This window comes from Lepidochelys kempii, chromosome 10 (assembly GCF_965140285.1).
Source record: "Lepidochelys kempii isolate rLepKem1 chromosome 10, rLepKem1.hap1, whole genome shotgun sequence".
Taxonomy (NCBI): domain Eukaryota; kingdom Metazoa; phylum Chordata; order Testudines; family Cheloniidae; genus Lepidochelys; species Lepidochelys kempii.
The window spans coordinates 66,568,900-66,576,668 of NC_136389.1; positions in this window are offsets into that span (position 1 = coordinate 66,568,900).

Below are 7,769 nucleotides of genomic sequence, written 5' to 3' on the forward strand. Positions count from 1 at the left end.
CCCTTCCTTCACATCTGTAGTCATGTTTCTTTATCAGGGAGTTTACTGAATTAATAGTATCCTCTAGCACAGGATAAGGGGAAAGTAGGCAAAGTTAAATGAGTCTATTTTTCTTGGCAAGCCAGTGCTGCTTAGAAATGTGCTCTAGTAGTAACAGGGATCTCTGAATTTTCCTGGGGCTTGGCCCTACTCATTTGATAGCCCCTGAGAGTTTTGCTATTGACTTCAATGGAAGCAGGATTGGACTTTTAGTCAATTGAGGTAGGTGGGTGGAGGGAGCGGGTAACAACCATTCTTCTTTAAAATCTCTCTGCATGGCCCAGTACTGAAAGTACACATCTGCATTGTACATTGTCTAGAGAGCTTCATATAATCATAAGATATGACTGAGGACACTGTAAGCTCCAGGTGAATGAAGGTGGTACACCTGTACATGTGTATGCCTTATGCCTGCAGCACTAAGTGATCTACTGTACATGTTCACATTACAATGTACTATAGGCATGAGTATTGCCACCTACTTGATCAGAGACTATCCTCCAACACAGCCCACTGATGGGCCAGCAGTGCCCCTTTCTGAATACACCCAATACCTATTCATCTCCATCTCCATCCCATCCAATCGCATCTTCTTAATGTGGGTCTTCCATCAGTCCTTTGATTTATAGACAATTAAGGATGTGCTTGAAGCTGTAGCTTTGCTAAATGGATTGCAGGAACTCTGTGTGTCCCCAGTTTCCCCTCTTTTGGCTTTCTGATTGTCCCCAAAATCAGTAGAGTTCAGCTTATTGATACCTAGAGCATGCCATGTAATTTTGGAATTGATCGGATGTGACATTTAAAAGTTACTGCATTGCAGACAGACAAACTGAAATGGTGTCGAGTTGAGTGTAAAGCTAATGAGGAAAGGCCTAAAAAAATTAACCTTTGTGTTCATTTTGCAAATTTGTTTTACTTTCTAGCCATTTTGAGGGAAAGCTCTAGACTAACTTTGACCCTCTGTGTTCGTCTGGACTGTAATTACTGTGTTTCACATACTCCCTTGCTTGCAGGCTGTTTCTCTGTAGACATGTGATATATCTCCATGAAACCTCATGCTTCTATTTGGCCCTAGCCAGATAAGTAACCCTAACTAAGCTTTGCTGAGTTTTAAAGAAATAGCAGGGCACATATTTCTCTGAAGACAAATACGTGAGCACTAATGCTGGTTCAATCCTGTCTCTACAGCAGGTTTGTAAAAGCTCCTTATTGATTTTTCTGCTCAAATGAGGAAGCTGAAACTACTCACACATCAGGAGTGAAAATGCTGTCTGTTTTTTTTCAGGCTTCCTTTTTTAATATTAAAAATTTTTTCACCATGCTTTCACTTTTTGACCTTGGCAAAAGCATATTTCAAAGTTTCTGATGCAATGGTTTGGCCTTTGGCTTTGATTGCCTACTTCTAGTTTGAAGGGCAACTTCAGGAATTAGACAGGTTTTCTTTTCCTTTTTTAATCAGGAATCTTGTAACCTTCGCTTAATGTCTTGCTTTTGTTCAAGAGAGAGACGGTACAGATTGGCTTTTCATGAAACTGAGATTTATGCTTTCCTGGGTCTTTTTGGATAAGTTGAACAGAATGTAAATATTTAGGAGTCACTATATGATATAAAAGGGAACAGTTATCTATCTCAATTTGTAGTTCCCATGATTATGTTTACTAGGGTCTTTATACAATAGAGTAAATGCCCACACCCAATTAACAGATATTATTTAAGCACTGTTAGATACAAAATTTCTAACTTTGCCAGATATTTCAGCTTTTTTCAGCTATGAATCCTGCATCCTCTGTATTCATATGTAACCTGCAGCTGCCCTTATGACACCAGCCTTCCTATCCTCTGAGCTATCAGTATATTTCAGTGGCATTGTGAGGCTATTCCCTGGCAGGAGCACTATAGGGATCCTAACCCTGGTGGTTTTTGCTGGTTTTAGGATCGCCTCACCAATGCTTCTCTCAGCTAGGAGATGGAAGAAAGTGGAGTTCTACCTCCATATCACCAGCAGCTTTCCCTTCAATCCTAATAGTGATGCCAGGGTGAAGAATGGAGATCTGCATGCAGAGGAGTCATTGCCACCTGTTTCAAGAGGAATATGGCTTGGTGGCATAAACATGAAACAGGGTTACCTGGCCACTTATCAGTTCTAATCCCCTCTCTGACCCTGGCTTCCAGAGTGGCCTTGAACTAGTTATTTAACGTATCTGTCCCCTTATGTGCAAAATGGCAATAACACTTAACTACTCCATAGGCTGTGATGAGGATTAAATAATGAATGCCGTGCAGTGCTCTAGTCCAGCGGTCCTCAAATGCAGTCACCATGGCTGCATGCGGCCACCAGGGGCTTTTTGTGTGGCCACAGCCTCTTGCGTGGTGATGGGGGAGGGAGTGGGGCAAAGCAATGGCCCCTCCCTCAGGCCTGCCAGCAGGGGCTGGTCTCTACCCCCTTCTGGAGCCACAAACACTGTAAGAGCAGATGATCAGTGGGAGTTCTCCACCTTCCCGTGGGCAGTGGAACACAGGCTTCATCCCTGGGGTGGTAGGTGGCAGGCTGTGGCCTTCCCCCAGCCACAGGGCTTCATGCTCTAGCCCCGGGATCACCCCCACCCATGTCACCCTTGGCCCCCACTGCCTACTCCAGCCTCTAGCCATGCAGTGGGACCCCATAGTCTGGCCTCAGGCTCACCTCCCACCATTTCCCTGACCCCTGCTGCCTCCTCCAGCCCTCCATCCAGACCCCCAATTGCCACTGCACCCTGCCTCCCTACCCATGCCCCCATGCAGGGCTTAATTTGTCCCCCAGCTTGCCAGGACTGAGTAAAAAGTTTGCTGTGAAAAGTGATTTTAACAAATTTCACTTTTCAGAGTAGCAGACTTACTAGCTAGCAAGTCTAAAAAAACCCCCAACAACCACCAAAAAAGCAAAACATGCAAAGCACCTTATTTGTGTTTCTATTCTGGTGAGGTCCCGTAAAGAATAGAGACAACTATAGATTATTTTGTCAGACTTATTTGTTATTCCTAAAGTTAATTGAGTATTTTAGAAAAAATGGTTAGATTGGCCACCAGCAAGAGTTGGTGGCCACACTCTAAGGCCACCAAAAATTTTCTTGTGAGACCCCCAGCTCTAGTCTATAAGTGCATTGTGTTGTTTGGAAGCCTGTAGTAGAATTCAGGAGCATATTATGGGTTAGAGGAAGACATGATTGAGAACTCTTGCGCTACACAATCTATTTTGTAACTTATACGGCAATGTTTCCCCACCAAATGACCTTGTTTCTACATCTGTTTAGAAATGTAAATAGTGTAAACAGAGAGCGAGAGGAGATAATGTCTTTTATTGGACCAACTTCTGTTGGTGAGAGAGACATGCTTTCGAGCTACACAGAGCTGCCCTTCAGGTCAGAGTGCTGTATAGCTTGAAGGCCTGTCTGTCTTTCACCGACAGAAGCTGGTCCAATAAAAGATATTACCTCACCCACCTTGTCTTTCTAATAGCCTCAGATCAACACAGCTGCAACAACACTGCAAACACTGGTATAAATACACATGTCTGTATCACCCTTTTACCAGTGTAAAGCCACACTTATTCTCTCAATCATTTCATAGGTGCTGGAACTAAGGCTGCTGGGGGTGCTGCCAGCCCCAGACCCCCAGGCTTGAAGTAGTAATAACAACCCAAATACATGGTTTCCACCTTCAGCACCCACACTATAAAAATTGTTCCAGCACCACTGAATCATTTCTTTCCTTCATTAAGTGCCTATATCAGATACAGAACATTGCTCTGTCGAGCTCCCTAGCATAAATCTTTATAGGAAGGGTGTTTTAATGGAGCGGGGTGGAGGGAAAACCACCAAGGACACATTTTAGAGCTCTGGCATCTATTCTAGACTAGCCAGTTCAGTATTTCAAGTGTGCAGGATCTCTCCATGAAGGGCTAGTAACATTTTTTTGAGCCAAAAATGCGAATTAGCACTTTAGGTTACTTAGAAAAAAAGAAAAGTAACTGATTCTTTGGAGGCTGAAACAGTAATGCAGAGAATGAAAGAGAGAGTGAGCAAACTGACTGAAGGGCCATAATGTATATTATTGTTATGGCAGATGTCACCAGGTGGCACTGTTACAAATAATCTTCCAAGTTCTTTTTCTTGGTGTGCAAGCAACTGTTTATTCTTGAGAAGTCAAGCTGTGTTGCTTTACATTTTGATTGTGCAAGGGAGTTTGCTCCCAGCTTTGGTGTCTGATTACAGATATTTCTTGAGGCAGAGTTGTCCCTGTGACATGGGCACTGGCATTGGGTTGAGGTTGCTAAAGAAAAGATTGCCCAGATGTTGTTTGACCCACCTCTGTTCCAGGACTAATGGATGTAGTGTAAATAAAACAAGTTTCACTTTGATTATCCCCAGATTCCATGTATTTGAGTTCTCCTCCATTGGGAAGCTGACGTGCAAGGCTACTTCTTCTGCTCAACAGAGGGGCAACATAGGTGTCAAAACTGGACAGTGATGTCAGAAGAAAGAGCAACAGTATTAAGGAACATGGGATGGGAAGTTAATTAGATGGAAGATTTTCAACACAGACTAGTTTGTGCTTTTATCTTCTACTTTACTTTCTTGCTTTTAATGCATTGTGTGCTACACTCAACACACATTCTCCACTTTTGTCCCCCAGATTAAACTGTAGGAGGTGTGTTAAGGAAGAAACTAATCCACTTCCTCTGGTTAAAGGAAGGATCATAGTTACCTGCCCTGAATACAGGCATTTGCAGCATAGCAGGGGTGAGATGGGCTGAGCCAGCCAGCTCAGCTGCAGAGAATCAATTAATCCAGAGAGCCAGTGTTTTTCTCCCACTTTTACTTTGGAACTTGTCTGAAGCAAGCTTCACTTTAGCCCTTTCCCTTGGACTTTGGCTGTAGGAAGCTTGTTGTATTTGTGCTGGTGCTTAAAGAAATTGGATATGCTTTACACTTGGATAATACTGATGGTATATACCCCAAAAGTGTAAAAACACCTTAATCTCCACCAGAGAGAGGACATGGAGCGAAGGTAATCTCTTCAGAGCAGAGATTGTCTCTTACTAAAGGTTTTAGACCTCTAGGCATTAATGTAATACAGATATGAAGAATGGGTAACAGTTGAAAAGACTGGATTGTCTGGAATATGTTCAGTGTGTTGGTGTATTAGAAGAGGGAAGATAACGCATTCTCTCTTGCAGATAGTTTTAGGCTGAGCAGTAGTAGAGGAAGTTAACCTTTTGGTTTATGTGCCCTTGTGGGTATGTTTTTCCTGTTTGGTTTAGGTATTCTTCCTCAATTTTGTGCCTTTGGGCATCATTAATATTGAGTACCCAAACTCCAAAATGCTGTCTAGATGCTTACAATGGATACTTGAGTAGCTAAGTGCCCAAATGTGAACCCAGTTATCCTAACCTAGATGCCCAAGTTGAAAACTGGGCCTGCTATAAAAATAAATTCCTCTCTTGTTGCACACTGTGCTGGTGGGGAGTAACCCAGTGGGGTGCACAAGACTTCTCTACACCAAGAGAGAGCATCACTGTATTGCATTGTCTGTCCTAGTCTCTCCCAGGCCAGTAGGATCTTTTGGAACAGAGAAGACTCTTTCAGTGTGTTTATATAAAGAACTTGGTATCATCTGCTAACCAATTTCTAGGAGAACCCCTGTTCTGTGGCACTCATTATGTCTCAAAAGTATCATAATTTGGGACAATTTTTTCCTGCTTTGTGTCTGCAAGAAAATGACTAGGACTGAATTTGATGGACAGGAAAAGCTTTTGTGAAAACTAATTATGTGTATTTACCGGACACATTCATTTTTAAGTGGTCTACGGCTTATTGGTTAATAATGTTGGATATGTGGCTGACTGACAACATTTTCAAACAGACCTCTTTGTGAAAATACCAGTAACTCCTCAGCGTGACAAATCCCATTGCCACAGTAGAACCAGGTCAGTCTGGTGAAGTAAGTACCCATTGTACAACAGGTCAAACTGTTTCCTTGCTGTCCCAATATCTAGCAGTGATAGGGAGATAGATGGAAGCTTTTTAGGATGAAGGTAATTCTTTCTGGTGAGAAAAAGCAGTTGGAGGAATTTGTAGGCCTCTAAGGTGCCACAAGTACTCCTGTTCTTTTTGCGAACACAGACTAACATGGCTGTTACTCTAAAACCTCTAGCTATGGGTAGTAATGGTTCTATGTGGTAATTGGTAAAGTGCTGGAATGCAATTTAGAAGTGTGACCTGCATTATTCTATATGCTAACCTAACATTATTCCGTAAAATGACGATAAACAACAAAGCTTACCTTCTTTTATTTAAGATAAATTCCCCTACAACTTCCCAATAAGTGATTGCGTAGTTCAGGCAAACTTTGGGGGAGACAAACAGGCACTGCAGCAAAAGTTTAAGGTCAAGTGATAGGCCATGATTCCCATGATCCTCCACCTTGCTGGATGTTAAATGCTACCCAATCAGATGGCACAAAGCAGTGGAGAATCAAGCCCATAACGTTTCTGCCTGAGCCCACCACTTTGAGAGCACAACTATAAGTTACATCTCATTGTGTATATTCTTTCCACCCAAACCCATGCACAAAAAACATATTTTTCAGAAAAAAGAAAAGGAGTACTTGTGGCACCTTAGAGACTAACCAATTTATTAGAGCATAAGCTTTATGCATTCATCTGATGAAGTGAGCTGTAGCTCACGAAAGCTTATGCTCTAATAAATTGGTTAGTCTCTAAGGTGCCACAAGTACTCCTTTTCTTTTTGCGAATACAGACTAACACGGCTGTTACTCTGAAACATATTTTTCAGACTATTTCAGATGGCAAAAAAGCAAGTGGTTTCTGTGCGTGAGAGTACAAATGTGTGCAATGACTTGCTCTGTAATGTTCTGCCTCTGAACTGAACCTCTGAATGATAGCTGGCCCACAGCAGCAGGGAAACCCCGCAATATTTAAAGGTGTAGATGCAGAATGCCAACTCCCTTCACTTGCATAGCTGCATCCACCACACTTGGAGCTATCCGCTCGTGGTAGGTTTGGAATCTCCTGGTACAGCGTTATTACCCATCTTCACTAGTGTCTTCAGGGATCTAGTTCAGTTACTGCAGGGAAGAGAGGTGTATATACACTCCCTTTTTTATTAATATTGTAAGCATGGTGTTACCTTCTATTTGAAGCTGTGGGATTGGAACTACGACTGTTGGAACCTGCTTTGAAGATTGGGGGTAAATATGGAAGGGGGAAGGGCTGGCTCTGTATCATAGTCCCCCCTCCCTCAGAAGCCTCTTCCTGAGAGCTCTGTGGCACTTGGGTCGTATGTGAGTAGAAGGTGCAGCTTGGGCTAGGATATCCTGGAGCTAGGGAGCAGCGGCTCTTAGAGGCATGCTCCCCTGCGCATCCCGCACCTGTCAAGTAGGTTATGCATGCAGGAGTTCATGTGCTTGGAACTACATTAACTCCGCATGAGTTCCCTTTGCAGTGCTGCTACATGTCCATGGAGTAAGGCAGTCCATGCTGTCTTGAGCAGGGGGTTGGCCTTCGCAGCTGTATGGAAGGTGCCCGAAGGGGACTGTGTTGTAGAGTAGCTATTCTCCAGCCCAGTGGCTCCTGCCCCCAAGGACCAATGGAACTCACCCAGCATGTAGCCATGTGGAGGGCATTCCCCAAGATTTTGGGGGTAAAGAGAGGGGGCTGAAGGAGACCTACT